At 43.6% G+C, this 15,692-nt stretch overlaps 1 protein-coding gene across 3 annotated transcripts in view; it reads left to right on the top strand.

Moving 5' to 3' along the window:
* ENPP5 (ectonucleotide pyrophosphatase/phosphodiesterase family member 5) overlaps nucleotides 1-15,692 on the top strand; it is a 370,444-nt gene that overhangs the window by 97,218 nt on the left and 257,534 nt on the right. Inside the window, exon 2 of one of the 3 annotated variants that reach the window (XM_069605803.1) lies at nucleotides 8,147-8,249. The exons of the other annotated variants lie outside the window; for them this stretch is intronic. The gene's annotated coding sequence lies outside the window, so the exon portion shown is untranslated. The remainder of the gene's footprint in view (nucleotides 1-8,146; nucleotides 8,250-15,692) is intronic. 3 annotated transcript variants of the gene reach the window in all.

Genomic DNA, 15,692 nt, shown 5'->3' with positions numbered 1-15,692 from the left:
GCATGAAAAATATTCAGGAACACCACCAAGTTTGGCATTAGTGCCAGATGAGTTGTTTGGAAAATGTTCAGACTTGGTCAAATAAGAGGAAAAACTGTTTTCCTATGTAAATTGTCATGTAACCCTAAATAGGCTGCCGCTGAGGCAGTACAATATTTTAACCCTTAACTGTTTTCGCTCCCAGTGCTGAGCCCTTCGATATGTCACATTCAATCCCTTGTGATATCCCGGTCAAATGTGTACCCTTTTCTTGCCACATGTAGGCAGATCAGGACGCCACCAAGGATTCCTAGTTTGCTGTAGGGGGCGTGAGAAAATCACAAAAGTGATTACGTTGTGTTTTATCACAAAATGCTAAAAATGAAGATGTACAAAAAAGGGCTAGGAACACATGGTTTGCTGTTCTCTTGGAAAACGGCAAATTCAGAGCAGGTTGAGTGGAAACAAAAAGCAATTCTTTTTATAAGCTTACTGTCAGTTTTGTGAGGTAGGATTTCTTTTTTTCCTTTTTTTTTTCTTAATAGGACATATTTGGACAGAATGGAAGAGGGTAGGAAAGCTGAATGGGAAGACAAAGGCATGCATTTCTGAAAGGTAGACACATTTCCAAGTTTAGGGAAGGGATCAGTAGCATAGGTCAGGCAACAACTATGTAGGTAAAATTCCCACAGTTTGGGAAAAAATTGGAAAAATAAACAAAGGTATGTTTTGGACTTGTAAGGTAATGGCTTCTGTGAATACTGAGAAAAGCAATGCACTGCTACATTCCCACGACTCTTCTAGTTAAGAAATAGCACATTTTTCATAATGTTTCACAAAACAAGCAATACCACAAGCCAAAAACGGAGCCATGGTACCCAGATATTTTATGCCGATAGCCTAAACAGGCGTACTTGGCATTACAAATGTGAAGAATGGCACGCATGCATTTTTTTGGAAAGAGTAGAGGCAGCCCTTTTGAAGGACGGTGACTTTTGCAGGTTACAAAATCATACAGTGCCTAAAGCAGCGAGTAAATGTAGGTTACATTTGGGAAATGAAAGGGTTGTGTAACAAGTGCTATAGCAAATGTATGAAAACGTTATCAAAACCAACAACAAGGGTCCCGATTAAAAAATGGTACCTCAATTGTGTCCGTGCATTGACCTGGATGCAAAGGGGAAAGGCTAAACGACTGGTATACCAAAGGGCCTGGGAAGACATTTTTACTGCTTTTAGTCTTGTGGACAACACACAGATTTGGCCCTGGGGTGTCGCAACCACTAAGGCAAATGGGGAAACCCCATGCATTTCTGAAAGGACATCCGTGGGAATCTGAAGAGGTCTGACTTTCGGCCCTAGAATTGATTAGCCACAAGACCAAGCCCAAAGTTCAAAATATAAGGAAAGAAACACAATTTTCAGACATTTGCCACCAGGAAATCACTGAAACATGCCAGCAACACATGTCCTACTTTCCCACATGCGTCCGGACGAAAACGGTACCTCATGTTTGGGTGCATTGACCTGGGCAGAAAAGAAAGTGTCGACCGTCCACAAGTCCAGCGGCAGTCCCACGAGCCCCGCAGGGTCCCTATCCAGAGGGAAAGGCTCTAGCAGCGCAGCTGGAGCTCCGAGATGGTCGGGGGTGATGTCCCCGGCCATGGGCGCCTGTCTCGCATGTGGGTCGACCGTCTGCAAGCCCAGCAGCAGTCTCGGGGAGCCCCAGCTCAAATGCAATTTGCAAATTATTGAGCAATTAAAATAGTTTTGCTCATATCCCCACATCATGACCTATGACAACCGGTGAAAAATACATTCAGCAGTTTTGTGGGGTCCTATGTATATCGTTATTTCCTGTTGTAAAATTACTTGGACGCAATGATGCTGCCCTATATGTTTTGATCCCACCTTGTGAGTGCACGAATCCTAGTCTAGGACTGAAATCTTTAGCGTGGTGAAAGGAACGTACAATCTGTGTACCAAAGCCTGTGCAGGTAGCACTTACACTATTATTGTGTGTTGTGCGTAACTGGTTATTCAATATGTGCTTAATACCCAGAGGTTTCTAAGCACGCACCCGGGGATCGAACCTTAGTTGCTGCGCATCACCTGCTTCCAAGGCGAGTGCGTTGCCCCTGAGCTAGCCTCCCAAGATTTGGGATAGATCTTACAGGCATCATAAAAGGAGGGGGGGACCATCCAGCTGATACTAAATTGAATTCCACTATGATACAGCTATACCTTGTGTTTAAGTTAACACAGGAGAGGTGACTGCTATAGAGGCCTCTGGCCACTGCCAACTCGAGGTCTCACTATCTCACATCACCCTGTGAAGTTCCAATAATTATATATGCTCTTCATGCCTTGTAGTGCAGCATAAAGTGCAAAACACATCACTGTATCTGGCAGCATGGAAACTTAGTGAACTGGCTCCTACACAATGCCTACTGCCGTACAGAACTTTAAGCAAGATCGCTGTTAATTCACGGTGGAGCTGCTGACACCTGGGCTGCTCCCTTATATGTGTCTTCATTAGCTCTGACATTAAGCAAAACTCACTCCAACCAGATTTGGAAAGGGACCACTCATCACCTTCTGACTACAGAATGATTGCTCTCATTGACTCATGGGTGGTTACTTTTGAAAATCCTTCTGGAGCATTTAACCAAATGGGCCTAGGCAAATCGGCTCATTCTGATTTCCCTTGTTGGCGTTTACACCGGCTCTTAAGTCCATTCTAGTGCTTTTGTGCTGGCTCTCCTGTATGAAAGGAGAGGTGAAGGGCCATGATTCACTGCATGCTGCCTTTTTTAGACTTCACGGTTTTCAATGGGGTGGACCATGCCAGGCAAAACTGTAAACCTGGGCTATTTCCATTATTTTATCGCCCCTCGTTTGCCTCTTTCTTGAAAGGTCAAGGAACAGTAATGGGAGAGGACAGAGGCAAAAGTGGGTCTAAACCGAGTCTGTCAGTTAGCACCATTTTTGTGTAATCTGTGTGCAGCTGATGTGCATATGGCCGTGGGCTGGCAGTGCCAGGCAGCTTCCTCTGTCTGAGTGCAAATTCCATGTCTTTATTTTGTTATGCAAATGATATAGTTTGTCGGGAGAAAAATTGAGCTGAAGTGTCCTAAATGCACCAGTATTCTATAGCAATTGTTAAAAGTCCTTGATTTTGTGAGTGGCGAAGGCCATATATTGGCAAACCTAAATCAGGGCAGAATATATGGCAAGGCACACATTTGTTTTCAAAAATTGATTAGAAGAGTTTGCTAATTAAAATGTTCTTGATTAGCAATGTTGTACTAATATTTGTAAGGTCACCAGAAGTTATTTGTTCCCAAGACATAAAATGAGCAACAATACAGCAGTTTTGTGTACCGTGGAAGTAAGACATTAGTGAGCTGAGTCATGCCTTGCAAATTAGTTAAAATTCCACTAGATCTGGAGGTCGAGTATCTTAGTTTACATACTCTAACTTAGAGAAATGCACTCGACCCATGGCAACTGATGATGGTGCATGTCACCACAAACCCACTTTGTTTGACACACTGCGGTCACCGACGGGTCAGCCATGCATAGGGGAAACATTTACAGCAAACAAAGTAGATGTTCGTTTCAAACATCCCCTGCACATGGTACGTAGCCTTCATAAAATCTACTCTTATGAGAGTGGGCAAAAAGACTTTGCAACCCCTATGTGTCTGTAAAATGTAAAAGGTTAGCTGCCTGATTGGACACAAATAAATAGATATGATAAGAAAGGCTTAAAACAGTTTGCCCAGCTCTCTCCCGCAGGTGCTAATATATAATGCAATCATCATAGAGCAACGAGAACTCTGGAAGGCTGCATGTTAGTGCAGTAGATCTGTAGATGTACAGTTTGGATGGAATTACTGATCCCTACTTAGCATACACATTTAATTAGCTTTGTGTATTCATTATGCAAGAGATTTTAAATGGATAGCCCAGCAGGCAGAAAACTGGGTAGAATATTGTAGTTTGCAGCAATTTCACTTTCATTGTAGCTTGAATAAAGCAATAGGGTGTTAAGGCGTATGGGATCAGCTCAAGGGTTGAGCACCAGTTTCACAGATGTATGCAGCCAGCAAGTTACAGAAATAGTTTTGCCATCAGTTGGTTGTGTGATAAAGTAAATCTTTGTTCACTACTGTGATGCATCTTCCCCAACAAAATGAAATGTAGTTGACACTTAGGAATGGAATTGCAAGTGTCTTAAAAAAATAAAGTTAACACATACTGGCCTTTGCCAGACAGGATATAATTACCTTGATAAAAATATCAGCCTGAACTGGATTGCAATTATTTGAAAAAGAAAAATTATTCTTGCGTAGCAGTCACGTGGCCGTTGGCACTTAAGAGTGGAGGAGACGATTACTGCTGCACTCTCTCCTATAGCCTGTTGAACTTGCAGTGAACAGACGAGAGGGTGGGGTGAGCCGTGAAGGCAAGAGAGGAATGCAGTGAACAGGGTAACTTAAATAGCTAAATAGCTAACTTTGCTAAACAAGTGCCAATTTAATTAGCAAGCTTACAGAATTGCATAGCACATTGCTATGCAACACTGCTTATGTTATGCCTTGTTTGGTGGTGCTGCATCATGGATCCCGTGAACATGTGGCAGCCTCTTGTATCTTGGGTCGCCCCGTAGAACTCGCCAAAAAATTACAAAAGTAGTAAAGAACAAGTTTAAGCCAGTGCAAGAAGTAACGCAATTTTATTCAGGGACACAGACGCAGCTGGGACAGCAAATTCAAACGGATCGCTGAACAGAACTGCATGAAACGGCGCTGTCAAACACCCCTACACTAAACTTTTATAGAAAACAAAATAATTATCATTTGCAATTGTGCAACATAAATAGTCCCACACAAATTTGATTGGACCTTGCAGTTTAAACCCATATAGAAAAGCATACATTGCAAGCAATGATTGGGTTTGCGGACCTTCCCCCACCGCCCTCAATTATACACTGATATCACAATCCACCCCCAATTCCCACAGCTCAAAATTAAGTCATTCAAATTAAGTCATTGAAACATTTGATGCAACCAGCGGAACTTTAATAATATGCCCTGGGCGCCTCTTCCTGATTCTCATGAGAATGGCTGCCCATCCTGTCACCATCTGAGCCTTGAACCACGGACATACTGCTGCACAAATGTTGCATATTGGCGATAGACCCTTTTCCCAGGAAAAGTTCTAGGGGTGATTTGAATCTGCAGTGTTTTGCTGGCCCCATTGCAAAATCAAATTTCATAAATGATTTTGAATTATAAAATGATCATTTATTCATTACTTTCTGGCAGAACCTGCGAGCTCTAATCTGTTGACTTCGAAAAATAACAACCACTGTGTTCTTCCCGCCGCGCTAGCTTGGGATTGCAAACTCTGCACTAATTCACCAGTTGCAGCGGCCTTTGCTGCAAACAAAATGCTTGCACACGTTTAAAGCCGAAACCAAGCTTTTAGGGCCTATTTGCCTACCCCTACACATGATCGTACTTACCTGTGCCCCATGATTTATGGATTAGTTTTATTAAGCCTCGAATTCCACACATCAAAAAGAGCCCCCTCCCCTTTTACAGTAATACTCTCTCAGCTGATGCATTCCATCATGCCGCGCTGAACTTGCATTTGTTACATTATACCCCCATTGTATTAATTTATTAATAACAAAATATTTTTGGGCCTCGTTCCTTATTAGAAACTTCATCTTTATGTATCCATATTTTCTCCATCCATGTCATGTCTCCCCCAGTTTCCTACCAGCCATTCAGATCTTCCCCCCAACCCTACACTATGTCCCATCCTTCAGGCATTGTATCCAAAATTCCTTGAAATTCTCCATCAGCAGGCTGTATAAAATCCCATCCATCGGGATCCTACCCCTCACATCCCCCATATTTTCTTCCTGTTCTTCATTTCAAACTTATTTTTGTCATCACTCAAGGGTAACGTCAAATGTCCTTTTTGCTTGTTAAAATATACTTTAAAAATGTTCGTAAAAAACGCAGAAGGTGATGAGAATCAGTACTAACACAAGGACAGTCACTCCGGAAAGCCAGGTGGGCACCAATGCGAATACTTTGTTCAGCCAGTCTTCTGCTTGCACTCCATTAACCTCATCTGTCATCTTTCCCTGGAGTGTCCGTATCTCTTGTATAGCTGCACTTAAGTTGCATTGGAGGCCTCACCGTCGGGAATTGCAGTGCAGCGACCTGTCCTGAATTTTGCAGACACATCTCCTTCGATGGCTGTTAGGAGGTCCAGAACAAATCTATTTTGAAGGGCCACCAAGCGCAACATCCTCATTTCTTCCTTGATTGCATTTAACCCTTTTTGCTGTTATTGCAATAGCTCGTAACCGGTTAGCTGCAACCATTTGGAACTAGCTGCAACCTGTACTCCTGGAAGCAACAGAGCAGTAAAAAAAGGTGGCAGACGTGGAAAAGCATTGGTACTCATCTGGGATAGCTGCCAGATTCTCTGTGCTTTTCCTTGAGAAATAATTGAAAGTGGGTACTGTTTTACTCGTGGCATAAGTGCTTCTTCTTTCAACTTAGAAGTGTACTGCCCCTTTCAGTATTCCTACATCATGGGGTCCTGTTATCCACAAACATTTGGGCACCTTTTCCAAATCTTCCTGCAAATATTGTGCTTTCAGTTTTGCTATCTGAGTCATCTGGGGCACTGCCCTTTCTGTTATGTGTACTGGGCAAGGTAGGCTCAGTTCGAACACTACCTCTCCTTCATTCTCTTTTGTTGTAAATAACTCTGTGCCAATTACTCCCGTTAATGTCAGTGTGGGGGTCAATACATAATATTGAACGCCATTCCATGTTGTTCTCATTGGTGGCAACTAGTATAATCATGACTTTTTGTACCACTACTTACTCCAAGTATAGTACAGTATGTGTGTGCATCTGAGCTAGCTGAGGGACAGTGAGGCCTGAACAAAAATGTGTTGCACAGCCGAACACCTTCCCGCAATCCCTGGAAACCATCCCAACAATACGTGTACTCTGTATACGAACACCTCTATATATGCGGGTATCCATTTCATTGTTCCGTGCACATAGTATGCATGAATCATTACTGCCACCCCAGCTGGATATATCCTGGGTGTGGTGCACACCATCCCTTTCTCTGAAAGTGAAATTGTGGCGTTCAATTTGCGGAGTAGGTCCCTCCCCAGAATGTTGATGGGAGTGTCTTTTTTGAATACAACAAAGGTGCTACAATATGCTGCGTCCCCCTTGTCCAGGGTAAATCTTTTCTCAGAGAAACATTTAAAATTGTCCCCGAAAAAAGCCTTGTGTGTCCAAACTTAGATAATGGAAATGATTCTTCTTTGATGCACGATCTGGTTGCCCCAGTGTGTATACATAAGAAAGGAAAACCCCTCTGTCCTATCTGAACTGCTACCTCCTGGTTCCTCCTTTGGGTCTTCAGTTACTGCTAGAAAAGGGCACACTCTCACTCCCTGTGGGCCCCCCATTGGGGAAAAAGATGTTCGCGGATGACGCAAATGTGTTACCGCTCACCATCCATTATCACTCAAGTGTATTGGGGTATGGTATTCTGTCCTAGTGTTACCCCATCAGGTATCTGTGTCTGCGCTGGTGGCTAGGTACAGTGAGCGTACGTCAGCTGCGTAATTACCTGCACCTGCTGCGGAGTCTGCTGCATGTACGTCTGTTGTGGCTTCCCTGCCTGTGCAATGAGTAGGCATGTTGGTGCAAAATCTCTACGTTTGTACAGTGCTCCGCATGTGGGAATTGGAGTCATTCCCCTGTATCCCATTTGCCTTCCATGTGCGTAGTATCCTCTCCACATCTGATAACTGTCCCATGTACCTATTCCCTCCGCCTGCCTGCATAACCCCTGGTTGCTGCTGCTTGTTTATGAATGCAGGTTGCTGCTGCATCTGTACCGTTCCCCTTTGCTGGTTGGGTGGCATCCGCGTGTAACCTCCTGGCTGCATTCCCGTGGCCACTGGAAGCCCTCCTTGCTGTGCTTGTTCAACCACTTTTGGCCCTGTGATTACTGCTCCCTCCATGTGTATTTTTGCCAGTTTTATTTGTTTTCTGCCTTGGTAGCATTATCGACTGTCTTCTTTTCCTGCTTTCTTTTGCAATAGTGTACAATTGTTGCCTGTATCTCAGGCCACCACATTGCCTCGATGCCCACTATCTCTTCCAAAGAGACGGCACATCCGCGAGGAGCCCAATCACTAGGATGAGGTAAAACAAAGGTATTTTTTTCATCCCATGACTGTTTATTTTTCTGCATCCACATTTCTTGTATGTATTCTGCGGGATCCTAGTCGAGCTTCATTTTGCGAGCCAAGATAAACCCCATGGCTGACGTGTCTGTGTACAGCTCCCTTGGAGACTTTTAAACCTGTGCTCGATAATTGTTGAAGGGGTGCTCCATCGTGTATATTGGAGCTTAATTTTACCCCAGAATATCCGGCCTCTTGCCATATGTTGTCACTTCTCTCCCGAGCAATACTGGCAACAGACTTTTTTTTATGTCTCCTATAACCAATGGGATTCCTGCTGTCTTTCTCAAAAACATAACAGCCCGGAAATGGGGAGGCCTGGTAGTGGGATCCACATAATCGGCATATGCTAGGGGGAGTTCTTATTTGAGTTGCCCCCGACAGTCTCACTGACAATCCTACATACTAAGACGATGAAGGCAGAATGGTACTGATCTACGGTATCCTGGAAAATAGGGACATATGTATAGTGAACACTTATGCACCTAACCATGATGCTACGACTTCCTTCCGCTCTGTGCTAGATTAGATCCTTACAGAAATGGGGTCCTCTTGTGGGGTGGAGACTTTAATTGTACGTTCAACCCCATGTTGGACAGATCGGACGACAAGTTAAGAAGGCCAGTACCGCCTGCAAAAGTCTTGAATACCCTCTTGCAGTCCTTTAATCTGGCATATGGAGGACACTCGGCCCATACGATAGGGACTACTCTATCCACTCTACATAAAGTCTACACCAGACTAGATTATCTTTTTACGGGTGCGGAACACATGAGGGAATTTGAGGAGGTGGAATATAAAGCAAGAGTAATGTTGGATCGTACCCCATTAGGACTGAAGTGGGTTATAGCTGCACGTAGACCAGCAATACCAACTTGGAGACTTAAAGTGAACCCTTACTAGACACAGGGTTCAAGGAACATATGCGTAAGCATACAGAGGACTTTCTTGCGCTTAATGAAGGAAGTGTAAAATCAGCAGGCACGTTATGGGAATCATTCATAGTTGTAAACAGAGGAGAGATGATTGCCAAATCGGGAGGGGTACGCAAAGCCATCACTTCAGAATTAAACAGAATTGAGCAGGAATTAGCTCAGGTCAAGAAAAGAAATAGCGCAGGAGAGGATAATTTACGGGTAGAAATAGAATGACGAAAAATTATCTAGTTCAATGGGAAAGACTGGGCAAACTCCATTCTGTGAAGCATACTTATAAAATGCATGCAGAAGGAGATAAACCGAGCAAACCGTTAGTATGGCTAGAAGAGTGACCGAAGGAAAACATCAATACACTCACACTCAGTACAGAATAAAGAAGGCAGCTCATACAACACGCAGGCAGGAGTGAACAAAGCATTCTATGAATATTATAGTGCTCTGTAAGAGGATACCTGTGAGGGGCGGGACTGGGAACTGCAGGAAGCACCTGACATTGTAAATTTACCACTATTTGACGTAGAGGTGGTGCAGATGCTAGAAGAACTTATAACAGCAGATGAAGTCTTAGCAATAATGAGAACATTGCACTCCTGTAAAACACCTGGCATGGACGGACTGGCGGGCAAATTCTTTTAAGGAATATGCAGATAGCCTCGAACAAGTCATGCTTTTGTACGGAAGCATTTGATACAGGAATGCTCCCGGGAAGTATGAGAGAAGTAATGATACCCTTACCTAAGCACAATGAAAAAAGAAAAACTGACTGCAGCACCTACAGGCCCCTGTCCCTACTGAATTGGGACAATAACCTTCTTACAGCACTATTGGCGAATAGGCTCAGGAGAGTAAAACTGCGCTAATACATCCTGACCAAATGGGATATGTGCCTGGTAGGAATATTTCCTGGAATCTAAGTAGGTTACATCATTTTATTAGCAGAACTAAAGACTGGGACGAGCATTGTGTGCTGGCCTTGCTAGATGAAATTAAGTATTTGATTCTGTACATTGGGATTGGCTATATGCCACAATGGAGAAATTTGGCTTTGGCCCAAAGTACATGAAATGGTTGAAACTGATCTACTCTAAACCAATGGCTAGAGTCAGAACGGGCAGCATCTTCTCTGATAAATGGGAGTTACAGGAGGGCACCAGACAAGGTTGCCCTCTGTCCCTCATGCTTTGTATCTTCGTAATGGAGCCAATAACAGCATTTCTAAGAAGGGAATACCAGGAAGCCGGAATCAGAATAGACTGTTCGTGGCATGTAGTGTCCATGTATGCAGATGGCATGCTATTAAAAACCCTGAGGTGAATCTGCAACATATATTAGATGTTCTAGATAACTTTAGCGGGCTGTCGGGGGATAATGATCAACAAAGGAAAATCCTGTTTATTCCCGCTAGCCAGACTCGCAGCACTATCCGCCCTATCGCTCCCGTGGGAGACAGCTAACTTTCGCTACCTGGGGCTGAATATTTCATACCCCAAAGCAAGAGCGCACGTACAACACACTGAAGGCACTGAAGGGTATAGTGAACTCAATTACATTTTGGGGTGTTACCATTGTCTGTAATGGGGAGAACAGCATTATTAATGGTGCCGCTGCCTAGAATGCTACCTTTCTTTGGGAGTATACAACATCCCCCCCCCAAACAATTCTTTGTAAGACTAGACAAGGAGTGTAGGCGTTTCCTGTGGCAGGATGGTAGGCATAGAGAAGTGTGGAGTACTCTTTAGAGGCCCTGTGGTAAAGGAGGGCTGAGAATACTGAATGTTTAGCTATATTACCTTGCATATCAGATGCAGTACATGGTAGGCTGGCTAGCGGACAATCCCACAATGGACACGGCACTCCTACAACCAGCAATACAACACCTACACTTAAAAGACCTACTATGGGTAACCCCACCAGAATCAAGAATACCCACATTTAATGAAACTGGGCATGCAAGTGTGCCATAGAACCTGTAGGAAACTAATGATCCAAGTCCCAGTATCGCCACATATACCTCTTGGGGCCAGGGTGCAACTTCATTGGAAGGCGTGTCGGATTGCTACAATTGGGGATGAGGGTGAATGGCTCCCTACTAAGTTTTCTAGAGATATCAATACATGTCAGACAATACCTTCTGCACCAAACTATTGTGGATACGGTTGAGAAAAGATGGCCATCAGTTGGGCAAGACACAATGGGATGTGAGGCGGTGGAAATGATGATAAATATTTCAGAAGGCGGGCATGCTATATCAAGGCTGTATAACGTACCATTAGAAAATCACTCAGAGGAACTGCGAAATAGGTTGAGATGGGAATCAGAGTTGGGCAAGTCCTTTACGGACAAGGAATGGCTGAGGGTTCTACATTATCATAAAAGGATTTGTAGGAATGTGAGACTGCAGCTCTTGCAACTGTACGTAAGACATAGAGCTTACTTAACAACGAGAATAATAGCGGGATTCAAAGGTGCAGATAGACAAAGTTGCCCCAAATGCAATATTGCAAATGCTACATATGTTTTGTGAATGATTAACTATAAGGCAGTTGTGGGAGGACGTAGCCCAATAGATGTCTAAAGGTGAAATAGTATTGAATGTCCAATCCCCGGATGCCTGCATATTGGGTCACTTCCAGAGGAGTAAGCATGGGAGGGCACTGGAGAAACGGAAGGACTTAGCACATGTGTTGGCCACGAGCTGCATAGCCATGAACTGGAAATCGGTGGCAGGCCCGCTTGTTGACGTGTGGTGGAGAGATTTGCAAAAATGGACAATTGCTGAGATGGTGGTGTGGAACCAGGAGATTAGTAGGCAAAAACACTACCCTGGGGAGGATGTGCTACATTGGACAGAACTCACAAACGTTATTTAAGCCAGGAAACGTGTGAGAACGGTGCCAAGAGACTCAAGAGTGGTAAGACTCATAAAGGAGATGAGTACACTGACAAGTGATGGGAAGAAGCAAGATCCTATAAGGCTAATAAGGGGGAGGAGGCTGTGTTTATATAAGATGCAGGGCAGCACGACAGTTGTCAACCAAGACTTAATTGTAGAATTGTGGAACCCGACCATCTGTATGCTGTTAATGAAAATTAAATAAAACATTTTTGAAAGAGAAGATATGCTTGGTATATGCTCCTTATAGCGGTTCTTTTTAAACCGATTTGTTATTTGAAACCAAATCAATCTAAGCAGATTCAGACTTTTTTTTTTAAAACCAAGTTTAAAGCACTAGTCCATGATATGGAAAGGAAATCGGATTGTACATTTTATGGGGTTTCTGTATTAGATGTGGCAGACGCGCCTATATTTAAAGGTGGTGTGTTTCTGTATGATATTCTAACAAGTAAAAAGAAATAACCTTGCTGTAAATATTAATCTCTTGCATACCCACATTCAGGCCACATTATGTGTTGGGTGCATTTAAGAAACATACTGACGTGGTTCAGACGGCAGGAGCAACTGGTTGGGATCCCGAGCTTTGCTCCTGCAGTAATGTATTGTCAATCCGACTGGAAAATGACATAAATGTGTCCTCCAAGCCCCACTTGTATACCTGTACTTGGTTATCTTCTCAACAAAGACACGGATTCACATGCGTATGTACACAGGATGCACAGGACTACTGGTACAGGGACCACTCAGCCCTTGTTATTCATGGAGGTCGAAGCACTATGTAAAAACTTGGTATAAATACAGGATTTGTATCAACAGGCCTTCAGTACGTATATCGTAGTCTCCCTCTTCAGAGCTAACCAAACCTGGCATGTGGTTATCTCTGTCTCCCTTCTGCCAGTATTTCAGAGGAGCTTGCCTCTGAGAGCAGCTTATCGCTTCCGTATGTTGCACCACACCAACAAAAACCGAATTTCAGAAGTTCTTGCCAATAAGAGCAGCCCATCGCTTCCATATATTACAATAAAACAAAACCGCTTTTGAGAACTTCCTGGTTCCCATCCGCGCTGTTCTCTGTGCTGTTCCTTGCATTTAGCAAACCCTTAGATGAGCACTGTACATTCAGTGCTTTCCTGTATAGTACGTCATTAAAGTTTCTGGTATCGGCTGACATGCAATGCAGAGTTTTGAGACCCTGTGTCTCAGTGAGCAGACCCCCAAATGTTTTTGTTTTCTCATCGTGGCTAGGCCGAGTGTCAATCTATCTCCACTTCTCCATGGTGTGGCACTAAATGCAAACAACCCTCATTGTCGATGGGTAGGGTTATAGTCATACCCAGCATGTGGATTCTTCTTCTGTCCTGCATAGCACATACTTTTGTACCATGTTGAGCTTAGATACACTTGTAAAAGCTTCATGAAGACTGTGCATAGAGATTTGAAGTCAAACTTCATACTGTACCTCAGAGGTACTCTGCCTTTCCTCTCCTTCCCACAGAAGTTCACTGTCTCCCAAGCTCTGGTTCTCATTAGGTTGGACTATTGTAACAGCCTCTTTCTAAATCTACCTGCCTCTGCTCTCTGCCCTCTGCAACTAATCCAGAACAGGACTGCAAGACTTGTCCTTGGCCTGAAGCCCTGGGATCGTATCTCTCCAGCTCTGAAATCTCTCCCTTGGCTCCCAGTGGATGCAAGGATTAAATTAAAAATCCTCTGCATTGTCCACAAGGCTCTGTGGGGCCTGGGTCCAAAACACCTTAGCTATCCCTCTGCAAATACCTCCCCTCTCGAGCTTTTCGCTCCTCTACCTCCCTCAGGGTCAGTCGTTTTTCAAAGAAACTAGCTGGGGGTAGATCAGCCTCCCTGCCACTCTAAAACTTGAGGAGAACCATCTCCGGTTCTGGAAGCACCTCAGGACCTTCCTCTTTACTTCTGCCTTTGCCCCACGTCTCCCCTGCTGATCTGTACTCTTGGCACTGTGCACCTGGCCACCCTCTGTCCTCCGGGCCCAGGTTCCTGCTCACCCTGCCACCTTCCTGCACTGCCTCTGGGCCACTCCATGCCCTGCGGTCTGTATCTGTACCCATAGAGCCCCCCTTTGTTTTTTCTTCCTTCACTTATCTCGCCTACCCTGTCTTAAACTTGCCACTTTGCTGGCTGCATTATCACTTTTGTTGCTTTTATTATTTATTCTGTTCTCCTTTTTGCTCCGCACTTTCCACTTCTCCCCCTTCCTTGCACTTTTCTCCTCCCCATGCACATGCATGTTCAGTGTCACTGGGCTTAGTATGATCGTTTTGTTCTCCCTTGCTCCCTCCCTGAAACACTTGTGTATGAGCGCGATAGAAATAAAATATAAAATATCAAAAAATTGACTTGAAAAAGATAGCGCCATGGGTGCTGGGCGCCTACCTCTCCCTCAATGCTTTTCACATGAGAGAAAAAATGGCAAATTAATATGATACTTTTTACAAATTATTATTGGATGTCTTAACCAAGGGGGGGGGATAGATATATATATAATTTTTTTTTTAACTGTATAGTTACTCTAACACTAGGCACACTGCATGATTGAAATATGCACTGTCTGTAGAGCAAATCTAGGAAGGGGGCAAGACTTTGGTAGGTTTCTTTCAAGGCTGCATATCACCTGCTAGCCAATCTTTTCTCAATTTCTTTTTAAAATCTCATTATTTCAGTATAGTCATGACTATTAGAGAGACCACTGATTTCAACACCTGCCCTGCCCCCACAGCAACAGACCCACAGTTAGAACACCCTTCAGTTAAGACTTGAGAAAAGGCCTGTGGGTGTACAGGAGGGAGGGGAGACAAGAAGCTGATAAGTGCTGATAATAAAAGATGCCTATCCAGCAGTGGCATGTATGCCAGAGTAGTAATAAAGAATTAACAATAGCACAAGCACAAGTTTACATCAATGTAAGCATTAGAACGTTTTACAAAACATACTTGCTTGTTGTTGCTAGTCTACATACTAATTGAATGGTGACTGCAAGTACATTTTAGAATACATTGTTTGCCCTTCCACTGGGCATGCATACAGTGCTATGCCAAGAATAGTTCACAGCTTTAGATAGCCAACGCATGTTTCGACCCCCTCCCCCCCCATGAGTCTTTATCAAAGCTGACAGACATAAATATAGCATAGATTCAAAGTGAAATTTAAAGTTCCCAGTGGTTTATTATTTCAGCATCATTAACATTCCATATAATTTACTTGCTTGTATCTAATTCCATTATTAAAAATTGCATTCCAAAAGGGAACAATAGTCTGGTTTTAAGGTAAAGTCAGGCGGCAGAGAAAAAAAAACCATAAAATAAATTGGTAAATACATGGATTTGCCACTAAACTTTGCAATCAATCCTATGGTCTTTATATAGATTTTTCCTAACCAGCTGTCCCCGGTATTATACTCCTTGGAAAAAGGTTATTGGCATGCTCGGTGTGTTCTCGTAGAATATTCAGGTACTGGTGCTGATTGGACTGTGCAAATTCAATAGGACATTGTAATAAGAAAATGAGGTGTCGTGTGCAGCAAGTGTGGCAAATT

Source organism: Ambystoma mexicanum, chromosome 4p (genome assembly GCF_040938575.1).
Source record: "Ambystoma mexicanum isolate Mex_15411 chromosome 4p, UKY_AmexF1_1, whole genome shotgun sequence".
Classification (NCBI taxonomy): domain Eukaryota; kingdom Metazoa; phylum Chordata; class Amphibia; order Caudata; family Ambystomatidae; genus Ambystoma; species Ambystoma mexicanum.
The sequence above is the reverse complement of the archived record's forward strand: the minus strand, read 5'-3'. Positions and strand labels throughout refer to the sequence as shown.